This window comes from Podarcis pityusensis (assembly GCF_964106645.2).
Source record: "Podarcis pityusensis genome assembly, chromosome: 6".
NCBI classification, from domain to species: domain Eukaryota; kingdom Metazoa; phylum Chordata; class Lepidosauria; order Squamata; family Lacertidae; genus Podarcis; species Podarcis pityusensis.
Window position 1 is genome coordinate 72029918 of NC_138030.1, and position 21359 is coordinate 72051276.

Here is a 21359-nt window from a genome sequence, read left to right on the forward strand (position 1 = left end):
TCTCCAAGGAAGGACAGTCCACCACTTCTCATGGGATTCTGTTCCACTGCCAAACAGTTCTGTCAGAAAGTTTTTCCAAATGTTTAGTCAGAATCTCCTTTCTTGTAACTTGAAGCCATTGCCTCAAGTCCTACCCTCAAGAGCAGGAGAAAACAACCATGCTTTCTCTTCCACGTGACATCCCTTAAGAAGAAGAAGAGTTTGGATTTGATATCCCGCTTTATCACTACCCTAAGGAGTCTGAAAGCGGCTAACAATCTCCTTTTCCCTTCCTCCCCCACAACAAACACCCTGTGAGGTGAGTGAGGCTGAGAGACTTCAGAGAAGTGTGACTAGCCCGAGATCACCCAGCAGCTGCATGTGGAGGAGTGGGGAAGCGAACCTGGTTCACCAGATTATGAGTCAACTGTTCTTAACCACTACACCACAGATGGCTATCATATCTCCTCTCAGACTCCTCTTTTCCAGGCTAAACATACCCAGCGCTCCCCATAAGACTTAGTTTCCAGACCCCTTGATCATCTTGGTTGCCCTCCTCTGCACACGTTCCAGCTTGTCAACATCCTCCTTAAATTGTGGTGGTTAGAATTGGACAGAGTATTCCAGGTGTGGTCTGACCAAGGCAGAATAGAGTGGTACTATTACTTCCATTATCTGGATACTATACTTCTGTTGAATAGAATAGCTGCATCAAGCAAGCCTATCCCAGATCTTCCACATCACATCCAGTTTCACCCCAAGTTTTCAGAATTTCAGAATTTGTCTGGGTTTTATGAATGCTCATATGCACAAAGGCCACTTCACCTGTGTTTGTATCACAGCCTTTGCATCATGAGCACGTTATTCTCTATCAAGGCAAAACACCAAGTGTCCTGGAGGCATCTAAGGTCAGGCCACTGGCACCAGTTGGACTTTACTCTCAGCAGGTGATTGACACTGAAGTGTGTTCATGTCAGACAATTTTGTCTACCTGGTTTCCACCATAACCAGCAACCTCCCCATTGACACTGAGCTGGACAAGCGTATTGGCAAGGCTGCCAGGGCAATGGCTCACCTCTCCAAAAAGGTATGGGAGAATGTGATGGTAGCATCCAATACCAAGATGAAGGTCTACCAGGCTTGTGTGATGAGCATGCTGCTTTATGGAAGTGAGTCATGGGCAACTTCCAACCACCAGGAGCAATGCCTCCATGCCTTCTACATGAACTGCATCAGGGAGATTCGGGGCATCACATGACAGGACAGTTTCAAACAAAGATGTGCTCTTCCAGGCCCACATTCCCAGCTTGTGTGCACTCCTGTCTCAACAATGTCTACACTGGCTTGCTCACGTCCACAGAATGAAAGATGGCAGGATCCCCAAGGACGTGCTGTACAGGGAGCTAACTTCAGCAAATGACCAAAATAATCCATTGAATTATGGGTCCAAAAGACTGGATATGTTTTCTTTGTATTGATTTGCAACACAGGTAAATTATACGTAAAATAAAGAAGAACAAAATAATATTGTTCATTTGGCCGTGATCTAGAAACACTGGAAAATGGTGGAAATACATGGAGCGTTGTAGCAAATATGCAATCCTAAGGCAATATTTACATGTGACTTTGAAATACGGGATTTGTTCTCTAAAAGGAGATTACTTATTTCAAAGCTTAAGATCTTTTTAAGATTATGGGGATTAACTTTTTTCACTTTAATGCCGAATCTCCCCATTTATCAAAGCACGGACAAAATCTTTTGCTTGATGAATTGCAGAAGCAGTGATGAAAGGGCTATAAATGAAAGACTCACACAGATTATATATATTTTCAGAACACGAGAAAGGCATGCACAGATTTTCCCTCTTCCCAGAACATTGACATTGGAACATTTCCCTCTCCCAAGATACTCTGGAGCTGACCTAAAGTTGCCCTTCTCTTACTGTGGAATTTCAAAGGGATATTCCAGTCTGAAACTGCCGAGTTAAAATGTATCAAGGGATTTTATTTGTCTCTGGGGCATGAATAAAGTTATTAAGGCTTCTTGTCACACTGCAGGTGTTAAGTTACTTAGCAGTATTAGGGTGACTGCTAAGACTATTCCTGTGAAGAGTGACTTAACTGATTTGTAACAGAATGTAATTTCTGTAGTTCCATCACCATTTGGCCTGGCTGCTCATACTCCCCACCCACCCCAAATAAATATATACCCACCAACTAAGGATAGACACTTTGTGTATCTGATGAAGTGGACTCAATGCTTTGGGTGGAAAGAAAAGGACAAGTAAAAAGAGAACAAATTGCGACGATCGCATGTATGTTCACTACAGGATGTTACTTACCAGCATGGGAAACTGTTCTTGCCATCTGTTAGTTTATGGAGAAGGAAAGTGTGGCATGTTAGGTTGAATGAATAACATCACCATCTATAAACATTCATAGGGAGGAAGAAATCTCAGATAACCTTGGGGGAAATTGGATTTTATTTACGTATTCAATTTTGAAATCAATCAAGACCTAGAGAACCAGTATTGGTGGGCATTTGGACTATTCCATAAATTCATTTTATATAATATGGAGAAGTAGGCTCCAATCTGAAATATGTTTAAGTCAATGGCCTTTTTAAAATATGTCCCAGTTAAGCTTTTGGTTTGTGTATGAGTGGGTGGAGATTTTAAGAGAGGCATGATTTGAAGTGGAATTGAAACCACAAAAAAGTAAGTATCACAGGCAAGAAGAGGGCAAGAGCATTTCTATGCCACTGGGAGTCTGTCCTAGTCATGGGCACAGCCAGGATTTCTTTGAGGGGGGCAAAAAATTGCTTAGCTTTTTTTAGATCGCCCCCTAAAGTTGTTGATCTTTTTTGGGAAAACCATGAGTAAAAAATACCCACCAGAACCTCAGTTAATTGAGTACTTTCCATGCTCCTAGTCATACTTTTTCAGATTGTAGCATTTTGGGTTTGGGGTTTTAAAAAAATATATATAACAAAAACCATGTCACACTAAACCATGGCTTAGCAGAAATGATCCAATCAGCACTTCAACTCCAGTCCTGTTCTTGACTCCTCAAAATATTCCATCAACAGTGTCTCCGAAAAAATGTACACATCACTTCGGAAGGCAGGCAAACTAATGCCAGTGTACTGGAAGAAGCAAAGATCACCAGTGTCAAAGCATTGATTCTTCAACATAAATTTTGTTGGACTGGTCATGTTGTGCAGATGCCTGATTATCGTCTTCCAAAGCAACTATTCTATTCCAAACTCTAAAATGGAGAGTGTAATGCTGGTGGTCAACAAAAGAGGTTTAAAGACTCTCTCAAAGTAAATGTAAAAAAAAAAAAAGGAGTATAAACAGGACAATTGGGAAACACTGGCCTGAAAGTGCTCCAGTTGGAGGACAGCCTTTACCAAAGGTGTCATGGACTTTGAAGAAGCACAAACTCAGGACGAAAGGGACAAACGTGCTAAGAGGAAGACACATTTGGCAAATCCACACCGTGATCAACTCCTGCCCAGAAACCAATGTCCCCACTGTGGAAGGATGTGCGGGTCCAGAAATGGCCTCCACAATCACTTAGGACTCACTGTTAAGACCGTGTCCATGGAAGACAATCTTTGTTGTTGTTGTTTAGTCGTGTCCGACTCTTCGTGACTCCATGGACGAGAGCACGCCAGGTACTTCTGTCTTCCACTGCCTCCCGCAGTTTGGTCAAACTCATGCTGGTAGCTTTGAGAACACTATCCAACCATCTCATCCTCTGTCGTCCCCTTCTCCTTGTGCCCCCCATCTTTCCCAACATTGGGGTCTTTTCCAGGGAGTCTTCTCTTCTCATGAGGTGGCCAAAGTATTGGAGCCTCAGCTTCAGGACCTGTCCTTCCAGTGAGCACTCAGGGCTGATTTCCTTCAGAATGGATAGGTTTGATCTTCTTGCAGTCCATGGGACTCTCAAGAGTCTCCTCCAGCACCATAGTTCAAAAGCATCAATTCTTCAGCGATCAGCCTTCTTTATGGTCCAGCTCTCACTTCCATACATCACTACTGGGAAAACCATAGCTTTTACTAAAGGGACCTTTGTTGGCACGGTGACGTCTCTACTTTTTAAGTGGCTGGCTAGGTTTGTCATTGCTTTTCTTCCAAGAAGCAGGCGTCTTTTAATTTCGTGGCTTACTCAGGTACAAGTGATCGCCAAAGTAGAAGACATGGGGCTAAGCCAGGGGGTGTCTCGGCGTACCCTCGCCGCCTACCCCTCTCCCTCCTTACGCGCCAGCCTGCTAGCGGGGGGGAGCCACGTGCGCGCGCCGGCGTCGGAGCAGGGCGCGGCCCGGAGGTGGCGGCCCGCGGCAGCAGCAGTGGGCGGAGAGAGCGGCTGTTGGAGGAGGAGGAGACGGAGGAGGGACGCGCGGGGACAGCGGCCTCGGCACTCTCGGCGCGGATCCTGGTGGGGAGCATCGGCAGCGCCGCCGCCGCGCTCGGCAATGGAGGAAGAGGACGCCACCGCCCTCCGCCCGTGATCCGTCCCCGCCACGATCTCTGTCCCCACCGAGGTGAGCGAGGATGGAGCCGCCACGGCGCGCCCCTTTCCCCTGGAGCGCCCTTTTTCCTTCAGCCTTTGGAAATGAAATTGGGATTTGGGGATGGAGGGTAGAGCCGCCTCCAGGCGGCGGTGGGGAAATAGCGGGGAGACTCTCCAAGCAATGGGGAGGGGTGTGTGGATCGGGGTCCGTCCAAGCGCGCGCTGGAATACCTCGGGGCGGATTTGAGGTCTTTCCTTCCCCAGAGTAGGATCCTACGGAGGAAACGTGGCTTCGGGGAGTTGCTGTGTGGCCATGCAGCGTGCATGACCCTGGCACCGAAATTTGTGGGTGCTCGGCCCCTTCATGGGGAATTTTGTGTGTGCTCGGGCACCCAGAGCCCCAGGGAGTTGGCACCTATGGGAGGGTGGTGGATCAGGGTTTCATACCTCGGGGGCGCCGTCCAATACTCGCCTCCTGCTCACACCCTAGTCTTTCCGTCCCCAGAGTAGGCTCCTGCCCCCTTTGGGGCCAGAACCGGACTAGGAAGGAAGACGGAGGGAAAAACGTGGCTCCGCGGCGTTGCTATATGGCCCCAAGCGGGCTCGCCCTCCCGCCCCGTCTGGCTGCTCCGGACGCGCCAAGCCAGGAGCCTGGTGCTTATGCGCCTCTGCAGGGAGACCAGGAGCGAGCCGTTAGTCGCCTTCCCCGCCGCGCTCTGTCCTCGCCGGCTTCCTGCGTGGAGCCACCGCCTGCATCTCTTTCTCTCTCTGGGGAAAGTTGTGGCTTCCTCCAAAACAAATCCCCGCCGCGTCTCAACTCGAGCCGGACTCCCTTTGTTTGTTCCCGCACGGCTTGAGGACGTGTGGAAAAGTTGACAACGGGAAGCGCCTCCCTCCCTTTCTCAGACGGGACCCTGCCGTCGTTTGGGTAGCCAGCTTCGCATTGCCTCTTCCTAGGCAGCCTCTTAGAGGGCGAAGGCGGAGCGCGCAAAGGAAACCAGCGGCAGTTTCAGGACTGGCTGGCTGAAGAATTTAGATCGACAGTTTAGTGAGAGTGGAGGGGACTCACCGAGGCTGTGATGTGCAGTTGTGGTCCTCCAGAGATTGATGGACTCCAACTTCCATCCAGCGTTCGAAACTCCCATTGTTCTAGGCATGTTTTGCGACAGGGAAATTTGTTAATGCGAGCAGTTTCTGAGCTCTGAGCGCAGTACCACCCCTAAGATTTCAGATTAAAACTGCAGAGTGGAAGGAAAGGAGGACCTTTTTCTGCCTCCCCACTTCCAGCTACTCTTTGAAGACTGGAGAAGAGACCCTCTGAAGAATATTAGGGGGTTGGGCACGGGAAGGACTTGACCCTGTGAAAAATGAACACAAGATTTTAGCTGCAGTTCATTCATTTTTAGCTTTGTATTCTTGCTATAAAAAAGCGCGCCCAGACATTCCATTGTTGCGCCCATAACCTCGGTTTAAGGTGCCATTTAGCTCCTAGCTTTCATATCTCAGTTTCTAACACTGGTTCCATCAGCTCCAGCCAACATAAGCAGTGGTCATGGATGGTGGAAGTTGCAGTCTGAGAACGTATGGAGATCTACTGCTTTAGAGGCAATTTAGTGGCTGAGAAACTCTTCCAGGTGACCAGAGCTTCTTTTCTTTTGCAAAAGTGGTGGTTCTTCTCTGTCTGGCTATTCATGTGCCATAGCCAGCTGTTGTAAGTTATATGTATCGGGGGGGGGGGGGTTTCCCCTTGTTTTGTAGACCAGTAATTGTTCCAGATGTATTTGCAAGGGTCACATCCTGGCAGCTAAATTCTGTTTAAACACCCCACACTCTGTGGTCGTAAACTCGAATACTTGGGAGTAAGGCCTGTTGGACTTATTTGATCATACTTCTGAGTAGGCGTGCATAAGAGTGTACTGGCAGATTTCCTCTGCAGTCCTGAAACTCTTGATTTTAGCCATCTTGATTACATACTGCAATATCTGAAAGACGTCCTCATCTTTCAAGAGACTGCTTTGTTTATGTGGTTGCCCAATTAGTGAGAAGAGGCAACCATAATGAATAGTGGAACATGATTGAGTGGGTCAAAAGCCTTGATGCACATAGCTCTACTTTTTACCCACATTAAAAAATTGGTTTCTCTTAACAAAAAATAAAGTTTTACTGTGCTGCCTAATGGATGTTATTTTTCTTTCTTTCTGTTTTTGCATTCTTGGTAATATGAGAAACTTTGGCCTGCCAATTTTGCTGTATCACATCTCATTCCATTAAGAAGGAAATGGAGGATGCTTTAGAATATCCCAAATAAGTGCTAAAGGTTTGTCTTCGTCTGAAGCCAAGCTTCTTGTAATAAAAGGCATAAGATGGGGGTGTGGTAAGGATAGAACTGCCTTTGTCCATTCTTGAGATATTTACCTATGGACCTAATTGGCTGTTCCCTCTCTGTATGGAAGCAGTCAGCTAGAGAGTGCTGCTGTGCTCATGCTTTGATTGTGGGCTTACCATAGGCATCTGCTTGGGAATTTGAGAATAGGACAATGGGCTTTGGTCCAATGCAGCAGGGATCTTCTTGTTTTAGAGGATGGTAGACTCTCCTCTGTAGATCTAGTAGGGCTGTTGATGCTCCCACTCTGAATTTCCTGCACTGTGTATGAACAGAACATCAGCCAGAGCGCAATTCAAGAAAAGAAGTCAAAAACAAGTCAAGGCTTTCCTAAACCCCTGAATGGATGCTAAAGCTTTCTAGAAACTAGGCTAGGTGGCCTACAAGACCTTCTCATAGTGGGATGACAAAAGACATAAGAGGATGGGGTAGACTGCCTAGTGCAGGAGTGGCAAACTGCAGCCCCAAGGACTGAATGCGGCCCTCAAGCCTTCCTTATCTGGCCCTTGGAACACTCCCTCAGCCACACTCTGACTTGTCTTACACCCCAGGTGTTTTTGCTCTTCTGGAATGTGTCCTTCAACTCTGATAATGCCCCTGGCTTGTCTGGATAGGGAAGAGAGAGGCATTTATTGTACAGTGGTACCTCGGGTTAAGAACTTAATTTGTTCTGGAGGTCCGTTCTTAACCTGAAACTGTTCTTATCCTGAGGTACCACTTTAGCTAATGGGGCTTCCTGCTGTCGCCGCACGATTTCTGTTCTCATCCTGAAGCAAAGTTCTTAACCCAAGGTACTATTTCTGGGTTAGCAGAGTCTGTAACCTGAAGCGTCTGTAACCTGAAGTGTCTGTAACCCGAGGTACAACTGTACAAAAGTAAAGTTGGCATAAATTGTTCTGCCCACTTTCCCCCCGGCTCCTGTCCACTGCTGGAATGTAACCCTTGGGAGGTTGAGGATAATTGAATACAGCACTCAGGCTGGAAAAAGTTCTCCATCCCTAACCTAGAAGATGTGACCTGCCCATAGTGGGCTTTAGTGGTTTCATGGCCTGCTTCCGGAGAGTAATGCTGACTTGTAAGCAGGGTCTTGCAGTAGTTAGCTGTGTGCAGTTGACCCTGCCAGTGCAGGGACGTGCTGCCTTTGCATCATGCAATTTGAAAGGTGCTTCTTGTGAAAGAAGGGGACCCTCTTGGTTGTTCTACTGCTCTCTGAATTATGGGGAGTGGTGACCCAAGAGAGGGCATTTTCTGTGGCAGCTGTCCATGAAGGGAGGGGGGCATTTGTCCCCTTCCCCTAACCCCCCTTTTGTTTTTTTAAAGAGTAAGTTTCTAGCATGTGTGGAACCCACGATACAAGGCAAAATGCGCAGGCACAATTCTTGTCGTTTGTTGAGTGAGAAACTTGCCTGCTCCCACTTTTCAGTTCTGTATGTATGTTTTATTCATTTGACGTATTTATTTATCCGTCCTCCCTTTCCCGTAAATTTCCTGCAGATGTCCATGGTGGCAACCCCTGAACTGTGGAACTACCTTCCCATAGTCTAGCATCTCTGTTGCCCGGCTTCCATCGTATGTGAAGATGCACCTTTGACAATTAAGGGGTTTTTTTGCGGGGTTTGTGTGTAATGGAACCTGCCTTGTTTGGACTTTGCTTTAGAGCTGCCTCATTTGATTCTTGCACATTATATTGCTGTAACGTGCCCCGCGACCTCATGGGGAAATCCTTTAAATGATCAACAAAGGAATACAAGTGGTTGGAGCTCAGTGAAAGTGACGGTGGGCATTCCATTTCTCTGATCACTACAAAGCAGAAGGTGGACTGGGGTTATATTCCGGCTGTCTCAAAACAATGTCCAAAATACCTCGTTCTGGAGGATGGTGCTGTATTTTGTCCAGGAACAACCTGTTAAGTTTACGTAGAACTGGGAAAAATGACTAGTTTCCTAGTGAAGTCAGACATAAAGACCCTTTTGCTTAGCACCTGTGGTTTATTTTTTATTTTTTTTATTTTTTGAGTCATTTCCTTTTCCCTCTGTTTTTAAGCTGCTGATGCATGCTTCTAATTCTGCACAGTACTTCCTGCATGTCTGTCCATTTACTCCCCCCCAAAAAAATTATTGTTTTTTTCCACAAAAATTTAAACACAGAGACAAATAGACAAACAAACATAAATCATAACCTTATTAAAACTAATCTAAATAACATTGTTAAGTGACTTCCTTGTATCCCCCTGGTTAGATTTCATTGCATCTCATTATAACGGTTTTCCAAGTCAATATTCTTATAAAATTAACTTAATCACTTAACATCTTTCTTTCTTTCCAATTCTGCATTAAACATATTAATTCATCACATTACATATTTAAATCCTAAGCCTATCTGGTATTTGCAAGCTTTTCCTATTTAATTTAACTTAACATATTTAACTAAATAATCATTAAATTTCGTCCATTCTTCCTGGTACTCCTTGCATGTCTGTCCATTTACAGCCATCCCATAGCTGGCTATTGGGCAGTGCTAGATGCCAATGTGTTGTTTTCCCAATCCAAGTGGAACACAAAAAGCTGCCTGCTGTGTAATTGAACCATTGGTCCATCAAATTGCGTGTTACCTACATTGGGGGTGGACTACAATATTTTGGCTAAGGGCCGCATTCTCACAGGGGTAATAATTATGTGTTGGAGGCCACATGCTGGCAGTGGGCAGGCCCAGAGACACAAATGCTCTGGATTAACTACCGTCTTTTTCGCTCTATAGGACGCACCAGACGATAAGACGCACCTAGTGTTTTTTTTGGGGGGGGGGGGTTGGAAACAAGAAAAAAAAAATCTAAATCCCAGAAGCCAGAACAGCAAGAGGGATCTGGTTTCTGGGATAGCCTCTTGCTGTTCTGGCTTCTGGGATAGCCGCTGAAGCCTCTCCCGGGCAGCGGGATGAAGGCTCCCCCTGCCTGAAAGAGGCTGCACGTGGGTAAGCTACCCTCTGTACCTTCCCCCATCTCCCGCAAGAACCGTGCTCTCTTGGGGGCTTTTCTGGGAGGTGGGGGAAGGGACAGAGCCACGCTCTGGGAGGTGGAGGAAGGGACAGAGCCCCCCACTTCCCACAAAAGCCGCGCAAAGCCTCCCAGGGCAGCAGGGAGCCTTCATCCCGCTGCCCTACGGAGGCTTTGCGGGGGCTATCCAAAAGCCAGAATAGCTAGAGGGAGTGCTGCGCAGTGGTCCCTCTAGCTGGTCTAGCTTCGTGTGAAACCTCCGCAGGGCACGGGGAGCCTTCATCCCCGTGTCCTGCGGAGGCTTCTGCAGGGCAGCGGGATGCGCAGCTAAGCCTGAAGCTAGAACAGCAAGACGGAGCGCTGTTCTGGCTTCTGGGGCAGCCCATGAAGCCTCCGCAGGGCAGCGGGATGAAGGCATCCCGCTGCCCTGTGGAAGCTTTGCGCAGCTAAGCCCGAAGCTAGAACAGCAAGACGGAGTGCTGCACAGCGCTCCCTCTCCCTGTTCTGTCTTAGCCGCGCAGCCTGTATTCGCTCCATAAGACGCACACACATTTTCCCTCACTTTTTAGGAGGGAAAAGTGTGTCTTATAGAGCGAAAAATACGGTAATCTGGAATAAAGACCAACATGCGTCTTTCACTCACATGCACAAATGTTGAAGTGATTGAGACTGTGGGAGAGGCAACTTGGAGATGCAAAAAAGATAAACAGGAGGGGAAGAAGTCTGATGGGGCAGAAGAAGGGGGCCATTTCAGGGGCCACATAAAATGATTTTAGAGGCCGTCCATATATAATCTCCCAGGCCAGGGTTATCTATGGCTGGTGCTGACTTTTTGCATTTTCAGTCAGGGATTTTTTGCAATCCCACGACTCCCACCAGGGATGTCAGGAACTGAACATGCATCCCTTTGCATCCCAAGCATGCGTTTTACTGCAGAGCTACAGCACTTCCCTGAAGGTGCCTGTACTACACAATGTACAGATTTCATGTCTGGGCTGCCCTCAGCGTCCTCACGCCTGTCAGAAGAAAAGAAATACACCTTTTGTGTTCACCCACACAGGCGCACAAAAATAATAACCAACCTGTTTCAGCATCATACTCCTTTTCATTCTTGAAACAGCCAGAAAACTGACGTGTGGATCTCACTCTGGGGTAATATCTGCCTTTTGCAGGCTTTCTCTGACTGTGGAATGCCCTCACCCTGGGAGCATGCCAGACACGGATGCTTTTGGTAAAGATCTGTCTCCCTGGGCTCCATGGTTGTTATTTTTTATTACATTATGTTTTTGTTTTTATCTGCTCTTACTGCTATGAATTGTTGTTCTTTTAATTCTTGTGGGATCAAATGTTGCAGGGCGGGTGGGCTAAAAATAGTCAAACAAATACAGAAACAACCCTTTCGAGTCATCCCTTGTATGCTTATTTGTGAGAAAGTTAGGCTGGATTTGGCTGGCTCTGACAAATCTCATATGAGTGGGATCGTGCATAGTATTACGTCCCGGAAGGAAAAGGGAGTGGCGAGGAAAACCTCTGTAAATTTTCTCAGTGTGTTCATTCACAGCATCGTAATTTTACAAAAGCACCGTTGTAGGAGTCTGTGGCATGTTGCTGTCCCTCAGACTGATTAGCAATTTTTTTTTGCAGACAGTGCAGGCTTACTTAAAGGATCTCTTTAAGTAATTTGTATAGTGTTCGCAAGTGTTCAAGTATTTGTCCTTCTTGTAGATTATCTAAACCATAATCCTTACAACAACCCTTTCCGATAAATCAGTACAGTCGTACCTCGGATCCCGAACACCTTGCCAGACGAACGTTTTGGCTCCCGAATGCCGCAAACCCAGAAGTGAGTGTTCTGGTTTGCGAACGTTCTTTGGAATCCGAACGTCCGACGTGGCTTCCGATTGGCTGCAGGAGCTTCCTGCAGCCAATCAGAAACCACGCCTTGGTTTCTGAATGTTTTGGAAGTCAAACGGACTTCCGGAACAGATTCCATTTGACTTCCAAGGTACCACTGTATTATCATACTGCAGGTGAGGGACTGAGGCTGAGACACTAAGGACACTTAGTGAGTTCATGGCAGACGTAAGAGTCATAGAATCATAGAGGGGAAAGGGACTGTGAGGATTATCTAGTCCAGCATTCCATTGTTTGTGGAATCATGAACATTACATCCAAACCAACCCCTTCCACCAGGCTGCAGAGACACATGCAGCTGAAGCCAGGCCAGTTGGTCAGTCCACAAGGCATGGAAGTGCTTTGGACAACCTGAACCAGTCCCCAGCAGTTGTTTAATACTTCAGAGTATTTATTCCACTTGAATGGCAAGCATGAGGTGTTTTGCTGAGCAGACAGGGAATCACATTGGCTTTCCGCAGATCAGTACAAGCTGTCTGCTTCCATGAAAAATGATATACCAAAATGCTTCTTTCCACAGCTTATCTTTAGCTTTTGTGTCACGGCTTCTCGTAATGCAATATTATGGAAGAGCATTATGTCGCTGCTTTTTGTGACTTCCAGGGAGCTGCTGCACATAGTTAGCTGGCTTAAAATCTCGCCGAAGTCACGTTTTAAGCTGCATGGCAGGATCACTGCCAGAATCCACACGGGGGGGGGGGGGACAGAAGGGAGAGGATACTTTGTTGCTGACAGTAATTAGGTTCCGCCAAAAGGGCACATTTGTTCCAGGATGGGGAAATAGGGATTGATCCATCTGCTTTCTGGGAATAATCCTTAAATTATTCCACACTTACGGCGCTGATCCTAAAAAATAGTTACTTGGAAGTACAGTGGACACTCAGGTTGCGAACATGATCCATGCAGGAAGCACATTCGCAACCTGAAGCAGCGCATCTGCACATGCGCGGGTTGCGATTCAGTGCTTCTGCGCATGCGCAAAGTGTGATTTAGCACTTCTGCGCATGCACGACCGCCGAAACCTGGAAGTAACCCTTTCTGGTACTTCTGGGTTTTGGCGCGTCCGTAACCTGAAAAAACGCAACCTGAAGCGTTTGTAACTCGAGGTATGACTGTAATACCCAGAGGATAGTAGCTGCAATCTTTACCTGGGAATAAGCCTTATTGAACATGGTGGGACTGACTTCTGAGTAAACCATGCACAGGCTGCAGGCCACACAGCTCGAGTAAGCCTTTTTGAGCATGACATGTATAGGATTGTGCTGCTACTAAGAATATTTAGCTGGAAGTAGCCCTAACTTGAAATCAGCTGTGTATGCTTCTCTGAAGAGCATGAGACTCTTAATTTCACATTTGTGGGTTTGAGCCCCACACTGGGCAGAAGATTCTTGCGTTGCAGAGGGTTGGAATACAGTCATACCTTGGACCTCAAACACCTTGGCTCCTGAACAAATCGGCTCCCAAACGATCAAAACCTGGAAGTCAGTGTTCCGGTTTTTGAACGATTTTCAGAAGCCAAACGTCCAGCACGGCTTCTGATTGGCTGTAGGACATTTCTGCAGCTAATCAGAAGCCACACCTTGGTTATTGAACAGTTTCAGAAGTCAAATGGACTCCCGAGATGCATTCTGTTCGAGAACCAAGGTAGACGACTCTTCCAGCTCTTCCAGCTCTATGATTCTATGATATATTGTGCATGGACAGAGCTACTGCATTGTGTTAATTTCTCAACTGCCATTTCCAGTACTTGTTGCTCAGTCAAGGCATTTTAAGGAGCATAAAGAATAAATCTTAGGACTGTCTTCCTGGAGAAACAGATCTGTTTAATTAAATTGTTTTTCCGGTAGTGTTTTCATCCTCCTCCTTGCAGGAACAATCTTGATTGTGGGGTTTTTTATATTAGTTTGAATCAAATCCAAAGAGATGCCTGGAATGAACACATGCTTGAGTTGACCCGAGGTCACAAAAGGCATTTAAACTCACCCAAGGCACTCTGCTCATACGGGGTGAGAAGGATCAAAACTTCAGCTGCCTAAGTGACGTTTTGAGGAAGTTCAGCAGGGCCTGAGGATTTAACTAAATCAGATATGTCACATCCCCAAGTAGGAGTCCTTATCTTCAATGGACGTGGGCAGGAGAGGCAGGGCATCCAGGGCCAGCCACAGAAGCATTCACAGAGGAAGCACTGAGCATATGGCACTGTTGTCCTCAGACTTGGAGGACTCCACTGCAGAAGACCCAGGAAGGGCTGAGGTTCCCTTGCTCTGTCACAGTAGGAGATTATTCAAGAAGGTTGGGCCCTTTAAGAAGCACAGCATCTTGAAGCACAGCTGGGGCTAACATTAAGGCTGCGCCTGCTGATACTGTCACGACTGCTATATAAAGCAGTGTTTCCCAAACTTGGGACTACAGCTCTCACCATCCCTAGCTAGCAGGTATGATGGGAATTGTAGTCTGGAAACAGCTGGAGACCCAAGATTGGGAAACACTGATATAAAGGCTCAGTCCTAGCTTGTTTCTTAGCTAGAGCACACTGGCGATCCATGCGGCGATTCCTCGACCGTCCATGAGCTGGATCCAGAAGGCAATTGGGCCTGATCCGGCCCCTGGGCCTTAGTTTGCCGATCCATGACATAGTATGTTAAACATCAGTCTTTTTCCATTTACAGTCGTACCTTGGATCTCAGACACCATGGCTCCTGAACAAATCAGCTCCCGAACAATCACAACCCAGAAGTGAGTGTTCTGGTTTTTGAATGATTTTTGGAAGCCAAACATCTGACACAGCTTCCACAGCTTCTGATTGGCTGCAGGACATGCAGTTTTAATTGAGTGCAGTACTGCGCCCAGAGCTCAGAAACTGCTCGCCCTAATGAAATTCCTTGCTGCAAAATGCGCCTAGAACAATGGGAGTTTTGAACACTGAGACAGACCCAATGCATGATCCAACCTGCAGCCAATCAGAAGCCGCACCTTGATTTTCGAATGGTTTGAGGAGTCAAACGGACTCCCGAAACACATTCTGTTCAAGAACCAAGGTACGGCTGTATTTCTTCTCAAACAAAACATCTCTTTCCATTTCCCTTTTCTTTCTATTCCCTCTTCTTCATTTCTCCTTTTTCAAAATGTTTAAAACAACAGGAAAGAAAGGGGGCAGCCTCTAACTCCACTGTAAACAACACATAAATACAAGTGCAAAACAAACGATGGTGGTTATTTAAGTCATCTTTCTGAGATAGCATGCACCAAGTTCTATTAAAATAGTAAGATTAAAGCATTCCAAGCAGGAACAGGTGTGAGGGTTTTCTAGTGCCACATTCTAAACACTAATGTCAGTGCATTTGCTTGCTGTGAGATTTTGTTATATCTGAGGCTGCAATTCAGATAATTGTGTGACCAGCTCTGTGCATCCAGTGGGATTTTCACTCGTTGGGTCTTTGGTTCTCAAACAACAACCTGCTGCAGAAGGGTACTCTGCACAGAAACGTAATGTGGCCTTATAGCTGAGGTAGGCTAGACAGACCAGTGTTAGAAGCTGAGATATGAAAGCTAGGAGCTAAATGGCACCTTAAACCAAGGTTATGGGCGCAACAACGGGATGTCCAGGCACGCTTTTTTATAGCAAGAATACAAAGCTGGAAATGAATGAACTGCAGCTAAAATATTGTGTTCATTTCCCACAAAGTCTCTTCTCCAGTCTTTGGAGAGTAGCTGGAACTGGGGAGGCAGAAAAAGGTCCTCCTAGGGATGCGGGTGGCGCTGTGGTTTAAACCACTGTGCCACTTGGACTTGCCGATCGGAAGGTCGGCGGTTCAAGGCCCCACGACAGGCTGAGCTCCCATTGTTCGGTCCCAGCTCCTGCCAACCTAGCAGTTTGAAAGCACGCAGTGCAAGTAGATAAATAGGTACCACTCCAGCGGGAAGGTAAACGGCGTTTCCGTGCGCTGCTCTGGCTTCGCCAGAAGCAACTTAGTCATGTTGGCCACATGACCCAGAAAAACTGCCTGTGGAAGCGGACAAACGCCAGCTCCCTCGGCCTGTAAAGCAAGATGAGCGCCGCAAGCCCAGAGTTGTTTGCGACTGGACTTAACCATCAGAGGTCCCTTTACCTTTACCTTTTCCTTCTACTCTGCAGTTTTAATTGAGTGCAGTACTGCGCCCAGAGCTCAGAAACTGCTCGCCCTAATGAAATTCCTTGCTGCAAAATGCACCTAGAACAATGGGAGTTTTGAACACTGAGACAGACCCAATGCATGATCCAACCATGCGACGGACAGGAGGAAAAGCCAGGAAGAGGAAGGATATAAGACTTCTGGGGAACTTGTGGATCCACTGGAGGCTGTGTTGAACTCCCAGCTCCAGCCAGCATCACCAGAGGACAGAGATCATGGGAGCTGAGGTCCATGCACATCTGGAGGGTCTACAGGAAGTGGAGGAGCACTACAGAGTAACTGAGCATGGGATCTGGGGTACCTTGTATGATTAGCAGTAGTGAATTTCCTGATAAAGTGAAACTGAAAACTTAGCAGAACCAAATGATAGAGGTCATGATAAGTGATACTTTCCTATACCCTATAGATTTATTTTGCCATCTGTCTTAACTCTGTCTGGAAAGCAGTTCCTGAGACACATTTGGGGGCCAGAAGTATCACTCTGCTTATCCAGATGTGCTGAGGCTGCTTTTGCTCGGAAACGCTGCAAGTTGTTAAAAGCCTCCTTGTTTGACATTCAAAAGTAAGGTAGAATAAATCCTTTATATAAAGAAGCCACAAATCATGAGGAAACAGCCACCCCTCTGACTTTCTTTGGCTCCGCCATGGTGTGATCTTCAACGGACATTTCTGACGAGGCTCAGAAGGAACCCTTTTATAGGTATGCTACTTTCTGTTTGCTCAAAATGTGGAACTGCACCAGCCCTTGGTAAAGTCTGTATGAAGCAAGACACATGAGCAGCTTGCTTGATTTCCTGTTTAGAGAAAGTCAGCAATTACAGTACACTCAGCTGTCAGTTAATGCAAACCTGCAAGCTGTGATGGGTAGCCTGATGGACGTAAACTAGGGAAATCTGGACGTATTGAGCAACCTTGAGCCATTCCTTGGCTAACCTACTTTGTGTGATGGCCTGGGATTCCGAGTCTGAGAGTGAACCGGAGGAATCCCAGCCGGCACAGGAGTCCCCGCCTCCAGGGCCGGCTGAACTGGGGCAAGGCCTAGATGCTGAGGAGCCTGCACCTGTGCCAGATCCTCAGGGGCAGGCACCAGGTGAGACCATTCTGGCCCCAGAGGTGCTGGAGGACTCAGTGGCTACAGGTGAGCTTCCCCCGGGGCCCAGTAACCCTTCGGCCTCTCCTGAACTGCAGAGGCTTAGGGCAGAGAGGCGAAGGGAACTGGTCTCTCCCAGGAGGAGTGCTCGCCTTAAGGCCAAGAGAGGCGGGGCTCCTGGGGGCCGGGACCGCCCCCGGCCTTAGAAGAAGATAAAGGTCAGGCAGCCCGGTCCCAGGTTGCGGGAGCAACGTCATTGTGGAGTACCTGCTTTACCCAGACCTAGATCTGCACTCCCAGTGTGCCTGTTCCACGCCCGGCTTCCTGCTCCTGACTCTCCGGTGTTCCTGTTCCTCGCCCAGCTGCCCGCTGCTGACCCACCAGTGTTCCTGTTCCCCGCCTGGCTCCCTGCTTCTGCTCTACCAGTGTTCCTGTTACCCGCCTGGCTTCCTGCTGCTGCCCTACCAGCGTTCCTGCTCCCCCGCCCGGCTCCCTGTTTCGGACCTTGCGTCTCATCTAGTGATTGTCTACCCAGCTAGTGACTCTGGACTGAACTTCGGCTACGGTATTAGTACCTTCCCCCCCCCCCCCCCGGGACCAGCACACTTTGCAGGATTGCTGTCAGGGTAAAAGGGTGGGGGAAAGCTGTGTACCCTGATCTCCTTGGAGGAAGTTTGGGGTAGAAAGTAGATTAGTTTTGCAAAAGCTTTGAAATAGGTTGCCACTTGTTTGTTGCAAAGATCGACCTTCCAAAAAATTATGGTATTTCCCCATTGCCTCCAACTTGTTGATGGCATGGATAGGAGGGCAATGGTTGGCATCCGTCTGTCTCGAGAGAATGGCAGAGTGCACCTTTGCGGGTGAAATCAAACCGTTGGAAGGTTACAGCGCCTGCTGTGGCTGTAGAGACCGATACAGGAGAGACATGTTTTGTTGCAGCTGGGGCAGATGAAGGCATCCGGTTGTGCTGCCTTCGTTGCTGTGGATACATGACCTGACTGTCTCCAGGCACCATGGAGGGACTTCTGCATTGTGAGGTTGATGTTGCCTATTTAATGAGTATTCATTCTGATTTGTTTGTGGAGAACTTAGGTGACAGTCACATCCATGCCATACAATTAAAGCACCAAAGAATCCTGGCAGCTGCAGTTTTACCCTTTGCAGAGCTACAATTCCCAGCACCCTTAATGAGCTACAGTTCCCAGGATTCTTTTGGGGGCAATCCACTTGCTTTAAACATATGGTGTGTATGGGGCTTACATTGCATGGAGGCAAGAGTTATCCCACACTTTTCAGTGTGTGTCCCCCTCCCATCATTCTATTTACTGCAAAAGTCAGATCTTGGGGGGAAGCACATTTGTTGCACAACACCTCCCAATACCCTATAGCTCAGCAGTTCTAATTTTCCAGTATGTGATTGACTCTCATCCAGAAATATAGACAGTTTGGAAATTCCCATATGCTCCCTCTGGCTCCTCCTCCATCCTGTGTGTGCTTCTCTGGTAAAAGTTTCCTGACCCGTCATAGCATCACATTTTCTGCAGTAATCCTTTTTGTCAAGTGCCGTTTCCTTCTTCCTAGCCTTTCTCCTGGCCATTTAACTTATGCTAGAAAGAAATCATAATTTGTTCTTCAAAGAGCTGAAAGTGCTTTGAAAGAGATTGTGACTTATGGTGGGAGTACACCTCCCCCTTTTGCCTTTAGTGAACAGGATTTGTAGGTTTTTCGGTTGTTTTGAGGTGACAGTCAGACAAAAGAAATAATGTGTGCGCCCTTTGTAAATCCTCTTTCAAATAGTGACATTGCTGAAGTTTGAAATTACCTGCTTTGGACTATGACATTCCTGCATGCGTTATGCAACCAGACATCATTCCCATGATAGGTTTTTCTGCAGCTTGAAATACAAAAACTGAATTCTGCCCATGCACAAAATGTGTATTCAGTCTGAAAATGATACGGCAATATGATCCAGTGCAGCCAGTGTCATGAGGCAATTTAGAACTGTCCTCTCTTTCTAAAAATAATAATAAATCGTTGCAATAATGCTTGTAATTGCTGACTCGGTTTTGAACGGAACTACTCCCAAGTCTCTGGCTTTAGAAGTTTAGTTCCGTTGGCTGATAATATGTTGACCCGGTTTGTACATGCAAATCCTGGGTTAATAAACTGGGATATGCACAAGCTTCATGCAGCAGTGCAACTAGATCAGAGGTTTTCAACCTTTCTGAGTCCACAGCTTCCTTGACCAACTGCATTCTTTTTGCGGCACCTCTGTGGGGCTCAGGAGCCCAGATGTGTCACCTCTTGCCTGCAATGCCTGCAGCCTCTCACCCTTTTTCAAACACCCTTCCTTGTGGAGTGTTCCCTCAGCCTCCTCTCCTCTCCCCTCTCCTTGGGAGTCCTCCGGGCAGCCACTGCTGCTGCCCCTGGTCTCTGAGCCCCTACCCCAAAGAGAGGTGCCTCCTCACACTGCCCTACAGGGGCCTGGGAAACAACCCCAGGCCACTCCCAGGCCAGTTCACCTGGGGAGCTTGTAGCCAGGGCTGCTGCAACAAACTGCTGTGCAAGCTTTGGGGGGCAGAGATGCGAGAGGGCATCAGAGGAGGGAGGGAGGGAAGTAAAGAGGGACAGAGGCCCATGTTGGCTGCAGCACCCCTGACCGTCATTCAAGGCACCCCAGGGTGCCACGGCACACTGGTTGAAAACCACTGAACTAGACGATTTTGTAGCCTATTCAGACTGCTTTTGGGGTGTGTGGCTGGTGTATTCTACAGCATGTCATTAACACAGGAGTAGTGAAGTTATCTGTTATGTATTCAGTGGTCTGTGTTTGCCTGAGCTTGAGTCTGGACTAAGGGCTCTGAGCCTTTATCCATACACTATTCTGCTTTATTAGTTGTTCCATGATGTTTCCCCAGTTTTAATGCATTATTGCTGTCTGGAGGGGCAGTCTTGCACTATAGCACAATAAAAGCAGGTCATCTCCTCCACCCCAGAAACGTTTGCGGTATAAAAAGCAGAAAGTTTTTGCACTGATTGGAAACAAAACAGAAACTTTTGCAGGCACAAATAATACTGAAAGTGGAATTGAGTATAAATACCTTGATGCCATCATGAGCACAAATCATCAGGAATGCACAAGAAAAAAAAGGATGTCTGGAAGGGGCCCTTGGACCTTGGATTTAAATGGTCTTATAGGGGTCCCCTCTAGATGCCTAAATGCATGACTTTGGTTGTGAAGCACACAATTCCTAATTCTATTCCTTCCACCGTCATTCCATGCTTTTCAACTGCTTCTACATGCCTGTTGTGTTAGAGCACCCAACAAACAAATCAGTTTGCCGTCTCAGATTTTCTTTCTTTTTTGTATAAAAACCCAACAACTCTTGAGCATGCACCATTTCACATTTTAAACTCACTTAAATCATAGCACTGTCATAACTACAGGAGTCAAATGAGGGGTTTGCTTCTGCTGCCTGATGCAAAACACATGTATTTGGGGACTGGGACCGTTTGCTTGTAGAAGAGGATAGTACAGTGGTACCTCAGGTTAAGTACTTAATTCGTTCCGGAGGTCCGTTCTTAACCTGAAACTGTTCTTAACCTGAAGCACCACTTTAGCTAATGGGGCCTCCTGCTGCTGCCGCGCCGCCGGAGCACGATTTCTGTTCTCATCCTGAAGCAAAGTTTTTAACCTGAGGTACTATTTTTGGGTTAGCGGAGTCTGTAACCTGAAGCGTATGTAACCCGAGGTACCACTGTAGATGTTTAAAGTCAAAATAATAAAATGAGCACCTGTAATTGGCGTTTGAAATTCACCAGGTGCATTTTGCACCTTGCTATCGGCCACTTGCGACCGAGTGAAGATGCCTGGGCACCAGGATGGTGGTTGACATCAAAACCTGTTCTGTCACTGAGCCCCAACCATTCCCCATTACAGTGGACCCTCGGGTTACGTTACCTTCAGGTAACGTAACTTTCAGGTTGCAAACGCGGCAAACCCAGAAGTGTATACTTCCGGGTTTCACCATGCACATGTGCGCAGAAGCACTCTATCATGCTGCGTGCGTGCGCAGAAGCGGTGCCTCATGTTGCAGACTTTTCAGGGTATGTACGGACCCCCAGAATGAATTAAGTTTGTATCTGAAGGGTCCACTATACTCTGCAATGTCATAAGACTCCGCCCAGAACACTCTGTGATGTCAGAGAAGTTCAGCCAATACCTGTGAGGGATCCTGTCTTTTGTTTTGTCAGCACTGTACTCTCTCCTGTTCTTCCCTTGGTTTGGTTGTGCGCTCTCTCTTTCTCTCT

At 47.2% G+C, this 21359-nt stretch overlaps 1 protein-coding gene across 2 annotated transcripts in view; it reads left to right on the forward strand.

The window, feature by feature from the left end:
- Positions 1–4360: 4360 nt before the first annotated feature.
- Positions 4361–21359, forward strand: part of LRRC8C (leucine rich repeat containing 8 VRAC subunit C) — a 38803-nt gene continuing 21804 nt past the window's right edge. For both annotated transcript variants that reach the window (XM_081008623.1, XM_081008622.1), the window contains exon 1: positions 4361–4528. The gene's annotated coding sequence lies outside the window, so the exon portion shown is untranslated. The remainder of the gene's footprint in view (positions 4529–21359) is intronic.